This window comes from Manis pentadactyla, chromosome 9, assembly GCF_030020395.1.
Source record: "Manis pentadactyla isolate mManPen7 chromosome 9, mManPen7.hap1, whole genome shotgun sequence".
Lineage (NCBI taxonomy): Eukaryota > Metazoa > Chordata > Mammalia > Pholidota > Manidae > Manis > Manis pentadactyla.
Window position 1 is genome coordinate 40,292,762 of NC_080027.1, and position 23,402 is coordinate 40,316,163.

A 23,402-nucleotide genomic window follows, 5' to 3' on the forward strand; every position below is an offset into this window, starting at 1 on the left:
GTTTTCTTCTTATGGCTGAATAATATTCCATTGTGTATATGTACCACATCTTCTTTATCCATTCACCTACTGATGAACACTTAGGTTGCTTCCATATCTTGGCTATTGTAAACAGTGCTGCGATAAACATAGGGGCGCATATGTCTTTTTCAAACTGGGCTGTGGAATTCTTAGGGTAAATTCCTAGAAGTGGAATTCCTGGGTCAAATGGTATTTCTATTTTGAGCATTTTGAGGAACCTCCATAGTGCTTTCCACAATGGTTGAACTAGTTTACATTCCCACCAGCAGTGTAGGAGGGTTCCCCTTTCTCCACAACCTCGCCAACATTTGTTTTGTTTGTCTTTTGGATGTTGGCCGTCCTTATTGGTGTGAGGTTCTCCTTTCACATTTATTGCTCTGTTTTCAGAGCTGTTTCAGGAGCTGGTAAGAGAAACCAAACATTAAAACAAAAGATGCTCCTTTCACTCTTATCACTTAGGGAATTACCAAACCACAGAGGTTTAGTGCCTTGCACTAGGAGACTGGGACAAAGATCAAAGTACATATTTCTTATTATATCACAGTATAGCACCGGTGAACTCCACACTGGTAAATTCAGTGGTCATTTCTCAGTCTTATCTTACTTGACCTGTAAGCAGCATTTAACATTTTAACATGATTTCTTGAAACTTGTTTACACATAGCTTTCAGGATACCACACCTTGCTTATTCTTCTTCTACCTTTCTGGCCTCTCTCTCTCAGTTTATTTTGATAGTTCTTCTTCCCTAGTCTGTAAGTGTTGGTTGGTTCAGGGCTCAGTCTTGGGTCTACACTCACTCTAAAGTGATCTTATACAAAGTCCCATAGCTTTAAATACTGTGTGTAACGATTGTCAAAATGCTTATGATTCCCAAATTTACATAGTTAGCCTGGATCTCTTTCATCCAATTCCAGATCCATAATGCAGCTGCCTACCTGACATCTCCATTTGGTTATCAGTTGGCATCTCAAAGTTGATATATTTGAAACTGAGCTCTTAAGATTTCCCCTCAGACCTGCTTTTCCTGTCCTTTCCCATCTCAGTTAACAACACCAGGCTTTCAGTTAGCTTAGGTTACCTTTGTGATACTCAGTTCTTCTTTTCTTTGCTACCCTACTACTGCTCTATCATTATGTTCTATTAGCTCTGCTTTACAAATATATCTGGATTCTTTCCCATCTCCCACCCCAACTAAAAGCATATTAGTCTTTAAGTCACAATAATAGCCTTCTAAATGATCTTGCTAATTCCCCTTCACAGTATCAGGTTAATTTCAACAAGCCGAATGATTCTCTTCTAAGTTAAAAGTCAGTGATGAAGTCTTAACTCCATACACAAAAGTAAACTCTAAATGGATGAAAGACCTGACTATAAGTCATGAAACCATAAAACTCTTAGAAGAAAACATAGGCAAAACTCTCTTGAATATAAACATAGCAACTTTTTCATGAACATATCTCCCTGGGCAAGGGAAACAAAAGCAAAAATGAACAAGTGGGACTATATCAAACTAAGAAGCTTCTGTACAGCAAAGAACACCATCAATAGAACAAAAAGGCATCCTACAGTATGGGAGAATATATTCATAAATGACATATCCTATAAGGGGTTGACATTCCAAAATATATAAAGAGCTCACATGCCTCAACAAACAAAAAATGGACAGACGATCTGAACAAACACTTCTCCAAAGAAGAAATTCAGATGGCCAACAGGCACATGAAAAGATGGTCCACATCGCTAATCATCAGGGAAATGCAAATTAAAACCACAATGAGATATCACCTCACAACAGTTAGGATGGCCAACATCCAAAAGACAAACAACAACAAATGCAGCGAGGATGCAGAGAAAGGGGACCCCTCCTACACTGCTGGTGGGAATGTAAACTAGTTCAACCATTGTGGAAAGCACTATGGAGGTTCCTAAAAAAACTCAAAATAGAAATACCATTTGACCCAGGAATTCCACTCCTAGGAATTTACCCTAAGAATGCAGCAGCCCAGTTTGAAAAAGACATATGCACCCCTATGTTTATCACAGCACTATTTACAATAGCCAAGAAATGGAAGCAACCTAAGTGTCCCATCAGTAGATGAATGGATAAAGAAGAGGTGGTGCATAGACACAATGGAATATTATTCAGCCATAAGAAGAAAACAAATCCTACCATTTGCAACACGGATGGAGCTAGAGAGTATTATGCTCAGTGAAATAAGCCAGGCAGAGAAAGACAAGTATCAAATGATTTCACTCATATGTGGAGTATAAGAACAAAGAAAAAACCAAAGGAACAAAACAGCAGCAGACTCACAGAACCCACAAATGGACTAACAGTTACCAAAGGGAAAGGGACTGGGGACAACAGGTGGGAAGGGAGGGATAAGGGGAATAAGGGGCAATAATACAAATAGCACATATAATGTTGGGGGGAGGGCACAGAGATGGCAGTATAGCACAGAAGACAAATATTACGCAGTCCTAAGAAAAAAACAAATCCTACCATTCGCAACAACACGGATGGAGCTAGAGGGTATTATGCTCAGTGAAATAAGCCAGGCGGAGAAAGACAAGTACCAAATGATCTCACTCATATGTGGAGTATAAGAACAAAAGAAAACTGAAGGAACAAAACAGCAGCAGAAGCACAGAACCCAAGAATGGACTAATAGTAACCAAAGGGAAAGGGACTGGGGAGGACGGGTGGGAAGGGAGGGATAAGGGTGGGAAGAAAAGAAAGGGGGCATTATGATTAGCATGTATAGTGTTGGGGGGTGCATGGGAAGGGCTGTGCAACACAGAGAAGACAAGTAGTGATTCTACAGCATCTTACTATGCTGATGGACAGTGACTGTAATGGGGTATGTGGTGGGGACTTGATAATGGGGTGAGTCTACTAACCACAATGTTGCTCAAGTGATTGTATATTAATGATAAAAAAAGGTCAGTGAAACTGTTCTAAAATTGATTGTGGTAATGCTTATGTAATTCTGTGATTATAGTCAAAACCATTGAATTGTGTACTTCAAATGGTTAAATTATATGGTATATGAATTATATATATAGCTGCTTTTAAAAAAAGTGTTATTAGGTCATTCTTTGGAATATTCCACCTAATTCAAATTAAAGCAAAGCCATCATAATCCGTTCTACACTATGTTATATGTTTAACCCATTTACCACTATATGCTATATTTTTATAAAATTAAGTTACAAAATGAGAAGAAAAACAGATATACAAAGTAAAAGTCCACTGTAATTTAAAAAGTGCTTGGATGCTGATTAGTATAAAAGCTTACAGCTGCATATTCCCCAGTTTCTGTACTTACCTTACTGTGGACTGATGACAGTTGTTGGGACTAGCACTAGTCCCTGGACTTCTCTTTGGATAGCACTTGCTTGCTGAGACCCTGTTGTTCTCCCTACCTCATCATCTTTGTGATCTCATCTTTACTACTTTCCCCCTTGTGCTCAGATCTCCAGTTGTAGTAACTTTATTCCTGTTCCTTGAACTTGTTAGGCTTTCTCTTATCTTCTTTTATCCTTGTAGAAAGCTGTAATCCCAAGTAGCTACATAGGTATTCTTGTTTGATAATGCTAGAATCCTGGGGACAAATATATGGGCTCATTATATTATTTTCTCCATTTTTTAAATTTATTTATTTACTTTTATTTATTTATTTATTTATTTTGGTATCATTAATCTACAATTTCATGAAGGACGTAATGTTTACTAGGCTCTCCCCTTCACCAAGTCCCCCCCCAGATCCCCGTTCATAGTCACTATCCATCAACATAGTAAGATGCTGTAGAATCACTACTTGTCTTCTCTGTGTTGCACAGCCCTTCCAATGCCCCCCCCCAACACTATACATGCTAATCATAATGCCCCCTTTCTTTTCTTCCCACCCTTATCCCTCCCTTTCCACCCGTCCTCCCCAGTCCCTTTCCCTTTGGTAACTATTAGTCCATTCATGGGTTCTGTGCTTCTGCTGCTGTTTTGTTCCTTCAGTTTTCTTTTGTTCTTATACTCCACATATGAGTGAGATCATTTGGTACTTGTCTTTCTCCGCCTGACTTATTTCACTGAGCATAATACCCTCTAGCCCCATCCATGTTGTTGCGAATGGTAGGATTTGTTTTTTTCTTAGGACTGCGTAATATTCCATTGTGTATATGTACCACCTCTTCTTTATCCAATCATCTACTGATGGACATTTAGGTTGCTTCCATATCTTGGCTATTGTAAATAGTGCAGCAATAAACATAGGGGTGCATCTGTCTTTTTCAAACTGGAGTGCTGCATTCTTAGGGTAAATTCCTAGAAGTGGAATTCTTGGGTCAAATGGTATTTCTATTTTGAGCATTCTGAGGAACCTCCATACTGCTTTCCACAATGGTTGAGCTAATTTACATTCCCACCAGCAATGTAGGAGGGTTCCCCTTTCTCCACAACCTCGCCAACATTTGTTGTTGTTTGTCTTTTCAATGATGGTGATCCTTACCTGGTGTGAGGTGATATCTCATTGTGGTTTTAATTTGCATTTCTCTGATGACTAGTGATGTGGAGCATCTTTTCATGTGTCTGTTTGCCATCTGAATTTGTTCTTTTGAGAACTGTCTGTTCAGCTCCTCTGCCCATTTTTTAATTGGATTATTTGCTTTTTGTTTGTTGAGGTGTGTGAGCTCTTTATATATTTTGGATGTCAAGCCTTTATCGGATCTGTCATTTACAAATATATTCTCCCATACTGTAGGGTACCTTTTTGTTCTATTAATGGTGTCCTTTGCTGTACAGAAGCTTTTCAGCTTGATGTAGTCCCACTTGTTCATTTTTGCTTTTGTTTTCCCTGCCTGGGGAGATATGTTCATGAAAAAGTCGCTAATGTTTATGTCCAAGAGATTGTTGTCTATGTTTTTTTCTAAGAGTTTTATGATTTCATGTCTTACATTCAGGTCTTTGATCCATTTGGAATTTACTTTTGTGTATGGGGTTAGATAATGATTCAGTTTCATTCTCTTACATGTAGCTGTCCAGTTTTGCCAGCACCATCTGTTGAAGAGACTGTCATTTCCCCATTGTATGTCCGTGACCCCTTTATCATATATTAATTGACCATATATGTTTGGGTTAATGTCTGGAGTCTCTAATCTGTTCCACTGGTCTGTGGCTCTGTTCTTGTGCCAGTACCAAATTGTCTTGATTACTGTGGCTTTGTAGTAGAGCTTGAAGTTGGGGAGTGAGATCCCCCCCACTTTATTCTTCCTTCTCAGGATTGCTTTAGCTATTCGGGGTCTTTGGTGTTTCCATATGAATTTTTGAACTATTTATTCCAGTTCATTGAAGAAAGCTGTTGGTAATTTGATAGGGATTGCATCGAATCTGTATATTGCTTTGGGAAGGATGGACATTTTGACGATATTAATTCTTCCTAGCCAAGAGCATGGGATGGGTTTCCATTTGTTAGTGACTTCTTTAAGTTCTCTTAAGAGTGTCTTATAATTTTCAGGGTATATAGGTCTTTCACTTCCTTGGTTAGGTTTATTCCTAGATATTTTATTCTTTTTGATGCTATTGTGAATGGAATTGTCTTCCTGACTTCTCTTTCTGTTAGTTTATTGTTAGTGTACAGGAAAGCCACAGATTTCTGTGTGTTAATTTTGTATCCCGCAACTTTACTGAATTCCGATATTAGCTCTAGTAGTTTTGGAGTGGAGTCTTTAGGGTTTTTTATGTACAATATCATGTCATCTGCAAATAGTGACAGTTTAACTTCTTCTTTACCAATCGGGATTCCTTGTATTTCTTCGTTTTGTCTAATTGCCGTCCTTGTATTTCTTCGTTTTGTCTAATTGCCGTGGCTAGGACCTCCAGTACTATGTTGAATAACAGTGGGGATAGTGGGCATCCCTGTCTTGTTCCTGATCGCAGAGGAAAAGCTTTCAGCTTTTCTCTGTTCAGTATGATGTTGGCTGTGGGTTTATCATATATGGCCTTTATTATATTGAGGTACTTGCCCTCTAGACCCATTTTGTTGAGAGTTTTTATCATGAATGGATGTTGAATTTTATTGAATGCTTTTTCAGCATCTATGGAGATGATCATGTGGTTTTTGTCTTTCTTTTTGTTGATGTGGTGGATGATGTTGATGGATTTTCGAATGTTGTACCATCCTTGCATCCCTTGGATGAATCCCACTTGCTCATGATGTATGATCCTTTTAATGTATTTTTGAATTCGGTTTGCTAATATTTTGTTGAGTATTTTTGCATCTACATTGATCAGGGATATTGGTCTGTAGTTTTCTTTTTTGGTGGGGTCTTTGCCTGGTTTTGGTATTAGGGTGATGTTGGCTTCATAGAATGAGTTTGGGAGTATTCCCTCCTCTTCTATTTTTTGGAAAACTTTAAGGAGAATGGGTATTATGTCTTCTCTGTATGTCTGATAAAATTCTGAGGTAAATCCATCTGGCCCGGGGTTTTTGTTCTTGGGTAGTTTTTCGATTACCAGTTCAATTTCTTTGCTGGTAATTGGTCTGTTTAGATTTTCTGTTTCTTTCTGGGTCAGTCTTGGAAGGTTGTGTTTTTCTAGGAAGTTGTCCATTTCTCCTAGGTTTCCCAGCTTGTTAGCATATAGGTTTTCATAGTATTCTCTAATAATTCTTTGTATTTCTGTGGGGTCCATCATGATTTTTCCTTTCTCGTTTCTGATTCTGTTGATGTGTGTTGATTATCTGTTCCTCTTAATAAGTCTGGCTAGAGGCTTATCTATTTTGTTTATTTTCTCGAAAAACCAGCTCTTGGTTTCATTGATTTTTGCTATTGTTTTATTCTTCTCAATTTTATTTATTTCTTCTCTGATCTTTATTATGTCCCTCCTTCTGCTGACCTTAGGCCTCATTTGTTCTTCTTTTTCCAATTTCAATAATTGTGACATTAGACCATTCATTTGGGATTATTCTTCCTTCTTTACATATGCCTGGATTGCTTTATACTTTCCTCTTAAGACTGCTTTTGCTGTATCCTACAGTAGTTGGGGCTTTGTGTTGTTGTTGTCGTTTGTTTCCATTTATTGCTGGATCTCCATTTTGATTTGGTGATTGATCCATTGATTATTTAGGAGCGTGTTGTTAAGCCTCCATGTGTTTGTGAGCCTTTTTGCTTTCTTTGTACACTTTATTTCTAGTTTTATGCCTTTGTGGTCTGTAAAGTTGGTTGTTAGGATTTCAATCTTTTTGAATTTACTGAGGCTCTTTTTGTGGCGTAGTATGTGGTCTATTCTGGAGAATGTTCCATGTGCACTTGAGAAGAATGTGTATCCTGTTGCTTTTGGATGTAGAGTTCTGTAGATGTCTATTAGGTCCATCTGTTCTAGTGTGTTGTTCAGTGCCTCTGTGTCCTTACTTAATTTCTGTCTGGTGGATCTGTCCTTTGGAGTGAGTGGTGTGTGGAAGTCTCCCAGAATGAATGCATTGCATTCTATTTCCTCCTTTAATTCTGTTAGTATTTGTTTCACATATGTTGGTGCTCCTGTATTGGGTGCATATATATTTATAATGGTTATATCCTTTTGTTGGACTGAGCCCTTGTCTTTTGTTACTTTCTTTATTTTGATGTCTGTTTTGTCTGATACTACTATTGCAACACCTGCTTTTTTCTCTCTGTTGTTTGCATGATATATCTTTTTCCATCCCTTGACTTTAAGTCTGTGCATGTCTTTGGGTTTGAGGTGAGTCTCTTGTAAGCAGCATATGGATGGATCTTGCTTTTTTATCCATTCTATTACTCTGTGTCTTTTGATTGGTACATTCAGTCCATTTACATTTAGGGTGATTATTGAAAGGTATGTACTTATTGCCATTGCAGGCTTTAAGTTTGTGGTCACCAAAGGTTCAGGGTTAGCTTCTTTACTATCTTACTGTCTAACTTAACTCGGTTATTGATCTGTTATAAACACGGTCTGATGATTCTTTATTTCTCTCCCTTCTTATTCCTCCTCCTCCCTTCTTCATATGTTGGGTGTTTTGTTCTGTGCTCCTTTTAGGAGTGTTCCCATCTGGAGCAGTCCCTGTAAGATGCCCTGTAGAGGTGGTTTGTGGGAGGCAAATTCTCTCAACTTTTGCTTGTCTGGGAATTGTTTAATCCCTCCTTCCTATTTAAATGATAATCGTGCTGGATGCCGTAGTCTTGGTTCGAGGCCCTTGTGTTAAATTGTATTAATTATATTATGCCGTTGTCTTCTGGCCTGTAGGGTTTCTGTTGAGAAGTCTGATGATAGCCTGATGAGCTTTCCTTTGTAGGTGACCTTTTTTTTCTCTCTGGCTGCCTTTACTACTTTGTCCTTGTCTTTGATCTTTGCCATTTTAATTATTATGTGTCTTTTTGTTGCCCTCCTTGGATCCCTTGTCATGGGAGTTCTGTGTACCTCTGTGGTCTGAGAGGCCATTTCCTCCCCTAGTTTGGGGAAGTTTTCAGCAATTATTTCTTCAGAGACACTTTCTATCCCTTTTTCTCTCTTCTTCTTCTGGTATCCCTATAATGTGGATATTGTTCCGTTTTGATTGGTCACTCAGCTCTCTTAAAATTCTTTCATTCCTGGAGATCCTTTTATCTCTCTCTGCATCAGCTTCTGTGCATTCCTGTTCTCTGTTTTCTAGTCCATTAATGGTCTCTTGCATCTCGTCCATTCTGTTTTGAAGTCCTTCCAGAGCTTGTTGTATTTCTGTATTCTCCTTCCTTAGTTTCTTGCATATTTCTCTGCAAGTCCATCAGCATGGTTATGACTTTTGTTTTGAATTCTTTTTCAGGAAGACTGGTTAAATCTATCTTCCCAGGTTCCTTTTCAGGGGAAGATGTAGAAGATGTCGAAGCTCTCTGGGTTATTCTTGTCTGGATCAAATTTTTTTGCCTTTCCATGTTGATATGTGCAGTGGAGTGCTATTGACGCGTCTATCAGCTTCCCACTTGGCTCCTGGCCTTTCTTTACTGGGACAACTGCGACCCCTAGTGGCTTGTGTTGGGCAGTTGCGTGTACAGTGGGTTTTTGTATCTTCCCCAGCTGGTATGGAGGAAGCTCCCTTGCCGAGGGGGTGGCCAGCCTCAGGCTGCTAATCTGCTATGGCAGGGTCCCGGAGGGGTAATGGACGGGGGGCTGTTTGGCTGTTTACCTCCGTGAGGGGTCTCAGAGCTGTTGCCCAGGGGTTTAGTGCGTCCGGAGTGCTCTGGAATTTCCAGCTGTTGGACTGTGACCCCGGATGTTACCGTCCAGCTGTGGCGTCCCTGTCCCTTTAAGACTTTCAAAAAGCCCTCGCTTTTCTTTGTCACAGGGGCATCTGCTTCGGGACCCACTCAGAGGTCTTGCTGCCCTGTTTCCCTAGTTTCCAGCACCCCATGCGTGCACTGTCTCCACTCTGGTGCGGGTGGCTGAGGCTGGGTGTTTAGCAGTCCTGGGCTCACTCTCCCTCCCCGCTCCGACTCCTCTCCCGCCCGGAGCTGGGGTGAGGGGTGCTCAGGTCCCGCTGGGCTGGGGATTGTATCTTACCCCTTTCAGAAGGCGCTGGGCTCTCGCAGGTGTGTGTGTGTAGTCTGGCTGTTTTCCTGTGTCTTCTGGTCTCTCTTTTAGGATTAGTTGTATTTGTTGTATTTTCAAAAATATATATGTTTTTGGGAGGAGATTCCCATTGTCCTACTCACGCCGCCATCTTGGCTCCCAAATTTCCCTATTATCTCCATTTTTTTAACTTCAGAAATTTTTTTTTACATTTTTTAAAGTGAAAGTTGATTATATCAATAGATGCAGAGAAGTATTTGATAAAATCCAATACAAATTCATGATAAATATCAGTAAGCTAGGAATAGAGGGGAATTTCTTCAACTTGGTAAAGAATATCTACAAAAAAACCTGTAGTTAACATAACACATAATAGTGAGAAGCTCAAGCTTTCCCACTAAGATCAGGAACAAGGGAAGGATATGAATGTCCCTTCTCACTACTGCTGTTTGGCATTTACTGGAAAGTCCTTTTTTTTTTTTTTTTTTTTTTTTTTAATAATTATTTTTTATTGAAGGGTAGTTGACGCACAGTATTACATTACATTAGTTTCAAGTGTACAACACAGTGGTAGAACATTTATATACATAATTCTAGGTTCCAGCTATCACCCTACCAAGCTGTTACAATATCTTGACTATATTCCTTATGCTATACATTACATCCCGGTTACTTATTTATTTTACCATTGGAAGTCTGTCTTTTTTTTTTTTTTTTTTTTTGTGAGGGCATCTCTCATATGTATTGATCAAATGGTTGTTAACGACAATAAAATTCTGTATAGGGGAGTAAATCCTCAATCATTAATCCACCCCAAGCCTAATTTTCGTCAGTCTCCAATCTTCTGAGGCATAACAAACAAGTTCTTACATGTAGAACAAATTCTTACATAATGAATAAGTTACATAGTGAACAGTACAAGGGCAGTCATCACAGAAACTGGAAAGTCCTTTTTTAATGCAGTAGTTGTCAGGGGGAATACAAATATACAGATTGTGAAGGAAGAAATAAAACTGCATGTGACATAGAAAATTCAAAAGAATCAAAAAAAATGAATAAGGAAAGTCAATTGCTGTCCTATATACTGGCAATAAGCAAGTGGACTTTAAGATAAAAGCAGTACTATTTATATTGGCACTCCTAAAAATGAAGTACTTAGGTACAAATCTAAGAAACTATTATAAGATCTGTATAAGGAAAGCTACAAACCTGTGGCGAAAGATAACAGAGAAGAACTAAATGGAGAGATACTCCATGTTCATTGATAGGAAGACTCAATATTGTCAAGGTGCCAGTTCTCATCTTGATCTGTAAACTGAGTGCAATCCCAATGAAAATCCCTGCAAGTAATTTTGTGGATAATGACAAACTCTTTCTTAATTTTATATGGAGAAGCAAAAGACCTAGAATGCCCACACAATATTGAAGGAAAAGAGAAAGAGAACTAATGCAATACAACTTCACGACATAATATAAATATAGCTACAGTAATAAAGACTATGTGGTATTGGCAGAGGAATAGACAAATATATCAGTGGAACAGAACTTGTAATCTCATTTCCCAAACCTGTGTTTCTCCTTTATTCTCATATTACTACCATTTTACTCTTAACACTTCTGACACCAGATGTGTGTGGGATTCTACCGCCTCAACCAATTCTGTAATACTACCTGAGTGTCCGACAATTTAACTCAATTCTGACAGTTACCTCCATGATGATGGCATGAGATCCCACAGGTTAAGGTCTCAGTCCCACAAGATTGCCCCCACTTCAGATGCCAATCACATGTAGTAGGTCCCTAGGTTACCCACAACTTCTGTCCTAGTTGGCTACAAATTGGAGGTTCCTATATCCTACTCCTTCAGTTAGTTGATTGCTGGAACAGCTCATGTAGCTCATAGAAACAGAGTAGAGTGTTCAGAAATAGACCCACACCAATATAGTCAACTGATCTTTGAAAATGGAGCAAAGGCAATACAATGGAGCAAAGAAAGTCTCTTCAGCAAAAGGCGCTGGAACAACTGGACACACCGTCCACTGCAAAGAAGTGAATCTAGGTAGAGGTTACACCCTTCGCAAAAATTAGCTCAAAGTGGATCATAGACCTAAATGTGGAATGCAAAACTTAAAAATTCTAGAACATTGGAGAATATCTAGATGACCTTAGATATGGCAATGACTTCTTAGGTACAACACCAAAGGCATGATCCATAAAGTAATTGAAATAATGTACTTCATTAAAGTAAAAACTTCCATTCTTGAAAAGAAAATGTCAAGAGAATGAAAAGACAAGGCATAGAATCAGATAGTAATAAAGAATTTTTAATTCTTTCCATTTTCACAGATGTGTGTATTTATGAAGCTACCACCACAATCAAAAGAAGATTGCCATCACCCTAAGAAAAATTTATCTTTAAGCCTTTTATTAAAAACTATAAAGATCATGGAACAGAGATGGTTATATCATAAGTCAGACAGCTAAGGAAATTCACTTTTTAAATAAAAAGCTAATGAATATTGTATATATTATTATTTTGAATTTTTTTTTGTACAATTTATTTACAGTTTTATACCTTTGTGGTCTGAAAAGTTGGTTGGTAGGATTTCAATCTTTTTGAATTTACTGAGGCTCTTTTTGTGGCCTAGTATGTGGTCTATTCTGGAGAATGTTCCATGTGCACTTGAGAAGAATGTGTATCCTCTTGCTTTTGGGGGTAGAGTTCTATAGATGTCTATTAGGTCCATCTGTTCTAGTGTGTTGTTCAGTGCCTCTGTGTCCTTACTTATTTTCTGTCTGGTGGATCTGTCCTTTGGAGTGAATGGTGTGTTGAAGTCTCATGAAATGAATTCATTGCAGTCTATTTCCTCCTTTAGTTCTGTTAGTATTTGTTTCACATATGCTGGTGCTCCTGTGTTGGGTGCATATATATTTATAATGGTTATATCCTCTTGTTGGACTGACCCCTTTATCATTATGTAGTGTCCTTCTTTATCTCTTGTTAACTTTCTTTGTTTTGAAGTCTTATTTTGTCTGATACTAGTACTGCAACACCTGCTTTTTTCTCCCTATTGTTTGCCTGAAATATGTTTTTCCATCCCTTGACTTTAAGTCTGTGCATGTCTTTGGGTTTGAGGTGAGTCTCTTGTAAGCAGCATATAGATGGGTCTTGTTTTTTTATCCATTCAGTAACTCTATGTCTTTTGATTAGTGTATTCAGTCCATTTACATTTAGGGTGATTATCGATAGGTATGTATTTATTGCCATTTCAGGCTTTAGATTCATGGTTACCAAAGGTTCCAGGTTGCTTTCCTTACTATCTAAGAGTCTAACTTAACGCACTTAGTATGCTGTTACAAACACAATCTAAAGGTTCTTTTGTATTTCTCCTCCTTTTTCTTCCTCTTTCATTCTTTATATATTAGGTATCAGATTCTATACTTTTTCTCTATCCCTTGATTGGCTTTGGGGATAGTCAATTTAATTTTGCATTTGCCTCACTATCAGCTGCTCCACCCTCCCTACCATGATTTTACTACCTCTGGTGACAGCTATCCAACCCTAGGAACACTTCCATCTATAGCAGTCCCTCCAAAATATACTGTAGAGATGGTTTGTGCGAGGTAAACTCTCTCAACTTTTGCTTATCTGGAAATTGTTTAATCCCCCCTTCAAATTTAAATGATAATCTCGCCAGATAAAGTAATCTTGGTTCCAGGCCCTTCTGCTTCATGGCATTAAATACATCATGCCACTCCCTTCTGGCCTGTAAGGTTTCTGCTGAGAAGTCTGTTGTTGGTCTGATGAGCTTTCCTTTGTATGTGATATTTCTGCCTCTGACTGCTTCTAACAGTCTGTCCTTATCCTTGATCTTTCCCATTCTAATTACTATGTGTCTTGGTGTTGTCTTCCTTGGGTCCCTTGTGTAGGGGGATCTGTGGATCTCCATGGCCTGAGAGACTATCTCCTTCCCCAGATTGGGGAAGTTTTCAGCAACTACCTCCTGAAAGACACTTTCTGTCCCTTTTTCTCTCTCTTCTTCTTCTGGTATCCCTATAATGCTAATATTGTTCCTTGTCCAGGTTCAAGGTCACCTAATATTGTGACCTTGGATTGGTCACACAGTTCTCTCAATATTCTTTCATTTTTAGAGATCCTTTTTTCTTTCTGTGCCTCAGTTTCTTTGTATTCCTCTTCTCTAGTTTCTATTTCATTTATTGTCTCTTCCACCATATCCAACCTGCTTTTAATACTCTCCATCATGTTCTTTAACGATTGGATCTCTGACCTGAATTCATTCCTGAGTTCTTGGATGTCTTTCCTACCTCCATTAGGATGTTGATGATTTTTATTTTGAACTCCCTTTCAGGAAGAGTCACGAGGTCCATATCATTTAAATCTTTCTCGAGAGTTGTATTAACAATTTTACTCTGGACAAGGTTCCTTTGGCGTTTCATGTTTGTATATGGCGCCCTCTAGTGTCCAGAAGCTCTATTCTGGAACTGCTGAGCCCCTGAAGCAATGTTAGGGGTGGCAGGGGAACAGTACTTGTGGTAGGAAAGAGCTGTTCCCCGCCTCCCAGCTGCTGTGCCTGTCTCCACTGCCTGAGCCAGTGGGCCAGTTACACAGGTGTAAGATTTTGTCCCAGTGCAGCCAGCTATGGATCCCTGCTTTCCACAAGCAGCCGGAATCCCAGTCTCCCCAGGAACTCTGCCTGTATTAACTTTCCAACCCGGTAGTCATGCGAGTCTCATGAAAGCACCATGAAATGTAGGTTTGTGCTCCCAGCGCAGATCTCCGGAGCTAGGTATTCAGCAGCCCCAAGCCTTCCACTCCCTCCCTGCTCCGTTTGTCTTCCTCCCACCGGTGAGCTGGGGTGGGGGAGGAGCTCGGGTCCCGCGGAGCCACAGCGCCGGTACGTTACCCGGTTCGGTGAGGTCTGCTCTTTTCTCCAGGTGTGTGCAGTCTGACACGACCTCTTTCCTGTTGCTCTCTCAGGATTAGTTGCGCCAATTAAATTTTCTAATTGTATCCAGTTTTAGGAGGAAGCCTCTGTCTCTCCTCTCATGCCGCCATCTTTAATCCCATTCTATTTTGAAAATTTTATAAGATGGTTTAGTCACTTGTTAGGATGTTACCGAAAGAAAAAGTTTAGAAATGAAAAATAGTTCAGTCAGCAGGAGTGCTTCAGTTTCTTCTGGACCTTTTTAGATGAGGTATCCCCAGCTTTCTAATTCCCTGCAACTCTATAGCTTACATGCTTTTCCTAGATGATGTTCTCATATCTACAGTAGTTTGATTCTGAGGAAGGTTTCTATCTCTCCTCAGCAGAGAAGCTACAGATACCTGTCTCGGACTAAAAAACGTATTGATGTCATTGAACCATATGGGAAAATTCCTGAGAGTGTAAGCTTGAATCTTTGAGAGTAGAACCAAGTATTAGAGGCTAAAATATCTCAGCTAGGTTCAGAGTCTTAGGGTAAAAGGTTATGAACTAGAGTAGAGTTCTGTGGGTATTTGTAAACTAATTCATTGTATTCAAGTTCTTTGTGAAATTAAGAATTTTTTGAGCATACTTGAAAATCCCATTTCTATTTCTTCCTGCACTAAGACTCTTGCTGCTGTTCAGTCAGATACATATATGGGCAGTAATGTTGATGGAGTGAGATTACATAGAATGACTGGTAAGATTTTGATTCCTTGTGAAAAAGTTGTTGCTAATGAAGCCAAAATATTGTACGCTGGCATTAATGGGGAGGCTATTAACAAACTACAGTTTTTGTAAGAATAAGGTATGATCCTAGATGATATCTTAGTTTCGGTCTAACAAGAAAATTTGGATGATATAGCACCCTACACCCTTACTTAGGTAAATCAACTTCAGAGTATATCAGGTATTATCTTTGAATATTAAGAATTAACTACATGTAGTTAGCTGTCAACTTAATATGGTGAGGAGTTCTTCAATGAATCACTTTAAGATTCCCTATGCCTAACTCCCACACACAGCAGAAAGACTTCTGAAATGAATAGTTGAAGAGCTCCTCTCATTGCTACAAAGCTTTTTTTATTAAAGTATCATTGATATATACTCTTACAAAGGTTTCACATGAAAAACAATGTGGTTACTACATTCACCCATATTTTTGAGTCCCCCCGATACCCCATTGCAGTCACTGTCCATCAGTGTAGTAAGATGCCACAGAGTCACTATTTGTCAGAGTCACTATTTGTTACACTGTTGTCTTCCCCATGATCCCCCTGACACCATGTGCACTAATCATAATACCCCTCAATCCCCTTGTTCCTTCCTCACCACCTGCCCTCCCCCACCTTTGGTAATCGCTGGTCCCTTTTTGTAGTTTGTGAGTCTGCTGCTATTTTGTTCCTTCAGTTTTGCTTTGTTGTCATACTCCACAAATGAGGAAAATCAGAGATAAATGAATATTTATGTAGGCCATTAGCTGCCTTTGACATACTGTCTGAATAAATGAGGTTCTTCTAGTGAGATATCTTAAATCTAGCCATGTACCATTCCTCTGCATTCCTCAGGGTTCCTGATTAGATGTTCAGGAACAGTAATTAACGTTTATAAAACCCATATTCCACCCTATGGCAGAGTGGGATTTACGTCTTCAGACTGTCGTAGGTGGAATTAGTACTTAGGTTGTATGTATGAAACCCCAAATTGAAAACTATAATTGAAATACTTAGTCACACAGTTTGAGATAAAGGAGTAAGATTCTTTGTTTTAAATAAAAGTGTGTGTGTAACTGAAATCTACCAAAACTATTAAAAAAAAAAAAGAAGAAGAAGACCTTAAGAGATGGAGAGACATCCCAGGTAAATAGATTGGAAGACTTAATATTTTTAAAATGTCAGTGCTAATCACCCAAAGCAATCTTTAGAGTCATTGTAACCTCTATCAAAATTCCTACTGCCATTTTTATAGAAATGAAAGAGCTGATTCTAATTTGCCAGAGCTCAAACAGTCTTGCAAAAGAAAGTTACATTGGAGGAATTATTCTTTCTTGATTTCAAAACTTACTACAAAGCAATCAAAATAATGTGGTACTTGCACAAAGATAGATATATAGACCAGTGGGATAGAATTACGCGTCCTAAATGATTCCATCTATCTATTGACAATTGATTTTCAGTAAAGGTGCCAAGGCCAACCTACAGAATAGGAAGAGATATTTGAAAGTTATTTATCTTGATTTTGGGAAAAAGATGGCAGAGTAAGAAGGCAAGGTGGAAACCTCCCAGGACCCATAGAACATGAAAATACAGCGAATACAACTAAACCTGAAAATGACCTGAAGACTGCAGAACTGAGTGTCTACATGTGATGAAGAAGAGAAGACCTCAGAGAAGAGAGTAAAGTGGCAAAGCCGAAATCTGGGGGAATCCAAGCTTTCCCTGCAGCCCCAGCCTACAGGTGGGAGGAAGACAAATGGAGCAGGGAGGGAGTAGAAGCCCAAGATCTCTGAACACCTGGCCCTGGAGTTCTGCTCTGGGAGCATGAACCCACATTACATGGTGCTCTTGTGATTAGTAGGGCTGGACAACAAAGAGAAGTGGGACACTCAGGGAGGCTGAGATTCTAGCTGCTTGTGGAGAACAGGTATGCTTTACTAGCCCTCCCTCAGACAAAAGCAAAGCAGGCAGTTTGAAAGACTTCCCAGCAGCAGGAGGAGCGCCAGAGGGGCAAGGGTTACACTGAGCCAGAGAAAGGGCTGGTAGACAATACCTTTCCAGCCCACCCTTGGCCCAACAGTTTGGGAATTCTGGAGAGCCCCAGACGTTCCATCTCCCTTACTCGTAAAGCAGTCCTCTCTGCAGTGTGTGGCCTGCAATAGCCCCCTTGGCCTGGCAGTGGTCAGACTTGGCTGATGGATAGGCAAAGGGATACCCTTCCAACTTTCTTGGCCCTGTTTTGGCCCATCCAGGGAACTGCCTGTGGGAGCCAGCTGTGGGTGCTCCTTCCTCCAGGCAGGTGCTGGTCCTGCAAGCATGCGGCCCCTGTCATTACTGCGGGCCAGGCAGCAGCTCTGCCCCAAGCAACTCCAGCAGTGCAGCAGCAAGGCTTCTCCTTGCATATGTGACCAGCTAACAGCCCGCTTGGCCCAGCAATGGTGTCAGACTTTGCTGCCAGATAGGCAGAGGGGGACCCCCTCTGACCCTCCCCACTGCTTTCTCAGCTGCATTTCAGCCCAGCCAGGGAACTGCCAGTGGGAGCCAGTTCTGGGAGCTCATTTCTCTTTGGTGGAGCCAGAACCTGCACAGCAAGCCTGGGCAGACACACAAACCAGCCTGCACACCCCACTAACCGTGCAGCCCTTGCCACTGCTGCAGCCCAGGCAGACAGTGGCCCCGTCCACAGTAACTCCAGCAGAGACTTCTGTGCTGATTACAGTGGTGGGCCAACAGTCTGCCTGAAATCAGATCACTACAAGCCAGACAGAAAGGTGCTCCACCCATTGCATGCCAACAACTAGGGCTTCTGGGCACTAGAGGGAATCCCCTCCGTGAAACTATTACCCAGTAGGAGCAGTGGGAAAATGAGGAGGCAGAGGAATTTATTCCAAACAAAATTACAAGAAAAAACAGCAGAAAGAGGGCTGAATGAAACTGAAATCACCAGGCTTCTTAATAAAGACTTCAAAGTAAAAGTCATAAGCATGACCATAGATCTACAAAAAAATACTGAAGATCTCAGGGAAGACCTCAACAAAAAGAAGACCAGCAAAAGAGCCACTTAGAACTGAATACATATCTGAAAAGAAAGATAAAATGGAGGGATTTAATAGCAGACTTTCACAGTTTTAAGTTCTAAATGACTTGGAAATTAGGGAGCAAGATAACAATGAAGCCAAAAAACAGAAAAAAGGATCTCTAGGAATAAAAGAATAAGAGAGCTGTGGGAGCAATATTCACATAATAGGGGTACCAGAAGGAGAAGAGGAAGACAAAGGGATAGAAAGCCTCTTTAAGGAAGTAATTGTTGAAAACTTCCTTAAACTGGTTAAGGAAATAGACACTGAGGTCATGGAAACACAGAGAGCCCCTAGCAAAAGGAACCCCAGGAAGACAACAACAAGACATACAATAATTAAAATGGTCAAATCAAGGACAGGAGAGAATATTGAAAGCAACCAGAAAGATAAAAAAGATTACTTATAAAGGAAACTCTATCAGGCTATCAGCAGACTTCTCAGCAGAAACTTAACAGGCCAGATGAAGTGTCATGATGTATTTAACATGATGAAACAGGGCCTCCAACCAAGAATACTCTACCTAGCAAGATTATCATTTCAATTTGAAGCAGGGATTAAAACAGTTTTCAGATCAACAAAAATTGAAGGATTCACCACCACTAAGCCAGCCCTGTAGGATATGTTAAAGCGACTGCTGTAGATAGAAATGTTTGTAAGGCCAAATAGCTGTCACCTGTGAAAATAAACCCACAGGAAAGGTAGTAGGCCAATTAATTACTAAGCAGCTATGAAACTAAATCAACTCACAAAATCAGTTAAGGGATACACAAAAACTGTAAAATATGACACTTAATACATAAAGTGTGGAGGAGGAAGAAGAAGGTGGGGGAAGTATTTCTAGATTGTGTTTGAAATAGAGTAATCATCAATTTCAGGTGGACTGTTAGTAAGGAAGTTATCCTTGAACCTTTGGTAACCCCAGATCTAAAGCCTGCAATAGATACACAAGAAAATCTAATCACAACACTAAAGAATCCATCAAATAATAAGAGAATAGTATAAGAGAGGAAAGCAGAGAGGAGATATAAAAACAACCAGAAAACAATTTTTAAAATGGCAGAAAATACATATCAATAGTCACCTTAAATGTAAATAGACTGAATGACCCAATCAAAAGAAATAGAGTGGCAGAACAGATTAAAAAAACAAGATCCCTCTGTATGCTGCCTACAAGAGATTCACTTTAAACCCAAAGACATACATAGACTAAAAGTGAAGGGATGGAAAAAGATAGTTCATGTAAATAATAGGGAGAAAAAGGCAGGAGTTGCAGTATTTATATCTGACGAAGTAAATTTCAAAATAAAGAATAGCAAGAGACAAAGAAGGATATTACATAATGATAAAGGGGTCAGTCCAACAAGAGAATATAACCGTTATAAATATCTGTGCACCCAATATAGGAGCACCTAAAAATGTGGAACAAATACTAACAGAATTTAAGGGGGAAATAGACTGCAACACATTCATTTTAGGAGACTTTAACACACCACTCACATAAATAGATCAGCCAGACAGAAATTAAGTAAACAGAGGCACTGAGTAATACGTTAGATCTAATGAACTTAACAGATATCTACAGAACATCCACCCAAAAGCAGCAGAATACATGTTCTTCTCAAGTGTTCTGAAGTGTACATGGAACATTTTCCAGAATAGATGACATACTAAACCACAAAAAGAGACTCAATAAACTAAAAAGATTGAAATTGTATCAAGCAGCTTCTTAGACCACAGTGGTATAAAATTGGAAATAAATTACACAAAGAAAACAAAGTCTATAACACATGGAGTCTAAACAGCATGCTTCTAAATAATCAGTGGATCAGTGACCAAATTAAAACAGATCAAGCAATACATGGAGACAAATGAATAGAACAGCTCAACAGCCCAAAACCTGTGGGATGCAGCGAAGCCATTTCTGAGAGGAAGGTACATAGCAATACAGGCTTACCTCAGTAAACAAGATCAATCCCAAATAGTCTAAACTCACAATTAACGAAAGCAGAAAAAGAACAAATGAAGCCCAAAGTCAGTAGAAGGAGGGACATAATAAAGATCAGAGCAAAAATAAATAAAACAGAGATGAGTAAAACAATAGAAAAAAATCCATGAAACCAGGAGCTGGTTCTTTTTTTTTTTTTTTTTTTTTTTTTGAGAGGGCATCTCTCATATTTATTGATCAAATAGTTGTTAACAACAATAAAATTCTGTATAGGGGAGTCAATGCTCAGTGCACAATCATTAATCCACCCCAAGCCTAATTCTTGTCAGTCTCCAATCTTCTGAAGCATAACGAACAAGTTCTTACATGGTGAACAAATTCTTACATAGTGAGTAAGTTCTTACATGGTGAACAGTACAAGGGCAGTCATCACAGAAACTTTCGGTTTTGATCACACATTATGAACTATAAACAATCAGGTCAAATATGAATATTTGTTTGATTTTTATACTTGATATATATGTGAATCCCACATTTCTCCCTTATTATTATTATTATTATTATTTTTTAAATAAAATGCTGAAGTGGTTGGTAGATGCAAGATAAAGGTAGAAAACATAGTTTAGTGTTGTAAGAGAGCAAATGTAGATGATCAGGTGTGAGCCTGTAGACTATGTGTTAATCCAAGCTAGACAAGGGCAATAAAACATCCATGGGTGCAGAAGATTTCTGTCAAAACAGTGGGGGTGAGGTTCTAAGCCTCACCTCTGTTGATCCCCAATTTCTCACCTGATGGCCCCCCTGTGACTGTGCCTGTCTTAGGTTGTTCCTCCCTTGAGGAATCTTACCCATCTCTGGGAGCTGGTTCTTTAAGATAATAAACAAGATAGATAAACCCCCAGCCAGACTTAATCAAGGAAGAGAGTGTACACAAATAAACAAAATCAGAAACATAAAAGGAATATCACAATGGACGCCACAGAAATACAAACAATTACTAAGAGAATACTGTGAAAAATTATATGCCAATAAATTGGACAAACTAAAAGAAATGGACAACGTTCTAGAAAAACACAACTTTTCAAGACTGACCCAGGAAGAAACAGAAAATCTGAACAGATCAATTACCAGCAATGAAATCAGACTGGTAATCAGGAAACTGCCTAAAAACAAAATTCCTGGTCCAGATAGCTTCGCAACTAAATTTTATCAAACATTTTAAGAAGAACTAATATCCATCCTTATTAAAGTATTCCAAAAAGTAGAAGAGGAGGGAATACTTCCCAACTCATTCTACAAGGCCAGCATTGCTCTACTACCAAAACCAAAGACACCACAAAAAAAGAAAATTACAGGCCAATATCCATGATGAACATAGATGCAAAAATCCTCAACAAAATATTAGCAAACCAAATCCAAAAATACATCAAATAGAACATCCATCATGACCAAGTGGCGTTTATTCCAGGGATGCAAGGTTGGTACAGTATTTGTAAATTAATATCATATATCACATCAACAAAAAGAAGGATAAAAACCACATGATCATCTCAATAGATGCTGAAAAAGCATTTGAGAAAATTCAACATCCATTCATGATAAAAACTCTCAACAAAATGGGTATAGAGGATACATATCTCAACATAATACAGGCCATATACAACAAACCCACAGCCAACATCATACTTAATAGCAAAAAGTCAAAAGGTTTTTCTTCTTAAGATTGGGAAACAAGACAAGGAAGGATGCCCACTCTCACTACCTTTATTCAACATAGTACTGGAGGTCCTAGCCACAGCAGTCAGACAACACAAGGAAGTAAAAGGCATCCAAATTGGTAAGGAAGAAGTTAAATTCTCACTATTTGCAGATGACATGAAATTATGCATAGAAAACCCTAAAGACTCTACCAAAAAACTATTAGAACTAGTAACTGAGTTCAGCAAAGTTGCAGGATACAAAATTAGTACACAGAAATCTGTTGCATTCCTATATAGTAACAATGAATTAGCAGAAGGAGAAATCAGGAAAACAATTCCATTTACAGTTGCATCAAGAAGAATAAAATAACTAGGAATAAACCAAACCAAGGAGGTGAAAGACCTATACTCTGAAAACTACAAGACACTCATGAGTGAAATTAAAGAAGACACCAAAAGATGGAAATCTACCCCATGCTCATGGATAGGAAATATTAATATTGTCAAAGTGGCCATCCTTCCCAAAGCAATTTACAGATTCAATGCAATCCCTATCAAAATACCAACAGCGTTCTTCAGTGAACTAGAACAAATAGTTCTAAAATTCATATGGAACCACAAAAGACTCCAAATAGGGAAAGCAATCCTGAGAAAGAACAACAAAGCTGGGGGGATTATCCTCCTTGACTTTAAGTGCTACTACAAAGCTACAGTAATCAATATGGTTTGGTACTGGCACAAGAACAGACCCACAGATCAATGGAACAAAGTGGAGAGCCCAGATATAGACCTATGTATATATGGTCAATTAATATATGATAAAGGAGCTATGAATATACAATGGAGAAAAGACAGCCTCTTGAACAACTGATACTGGAAAAACTGGAGAAGCTACATGTAAGAGAATGAAACTGGGTTATTGTCTAACTACATAGACAAAAGTAAACTTGAAATGGTTCAGAGACCTGAATGTAATTCATGAAACCATAAAACTCACAGAAGAAAACATAGGCAAAAATCTCTTGAATGTAAATAAACATGAGCAACTCTTTCCTGAACTCATCTCCTCGGGCAAGAGAAACAAAATGAAAAATGAACAAGTCGGGGTAACATCAAACTAAAAACTTCTGTATAGCAAAGGATGCCATTAGCAGAACAAAAAGCCGCCTTACAATATGGGAGAATATATTTGTAAATGACTTATCCGATAAGGTGTTAATATCCAAAATACATGAAGAACTCATATGCCTAATCCCAAAAAACAAATAACCTGAACAAAAAAATGGGCAGAGGACCTGAGCAGGCACTTCTCCAAAGAAGAAATACAGATGGCCAACAGGTACATGAAAAGATGCTCCACGTTGCTAGTCATTAGGGAAATGCAAATTAAAACCACAATGAGAT

The 23,402-nt window shown here is 39.0% G+C and overlaps 1 protein-coding gene and 1 long non-coding RNA gene across 3 annotated transcripts in view; both read left to right on the forward strand.

The window, feature by feature from the left end:
- The window catches only part of RAB6A (RAB6A, member RAS oncogene family), a 108,195-nt gene that overhangs the window by 39,088 nt on the left and 45,705 nt on the right, over positions 1 to 23,402 (forward strand). The window lies entirely within an intron of this gene.
- LOC130684870 (uncharacterized) lies at positions 1,722 to 13,339 on the forward strand. Its single transcript, XR_008999218.1, has 3 exons — positions 1,722 to 1,898; positions 9,883 to 10,019; positions 10,500 to 13,339. It is a non-coding gene; the product is annotated as an uncharacterized LOC130684870 (long non-coding RNA).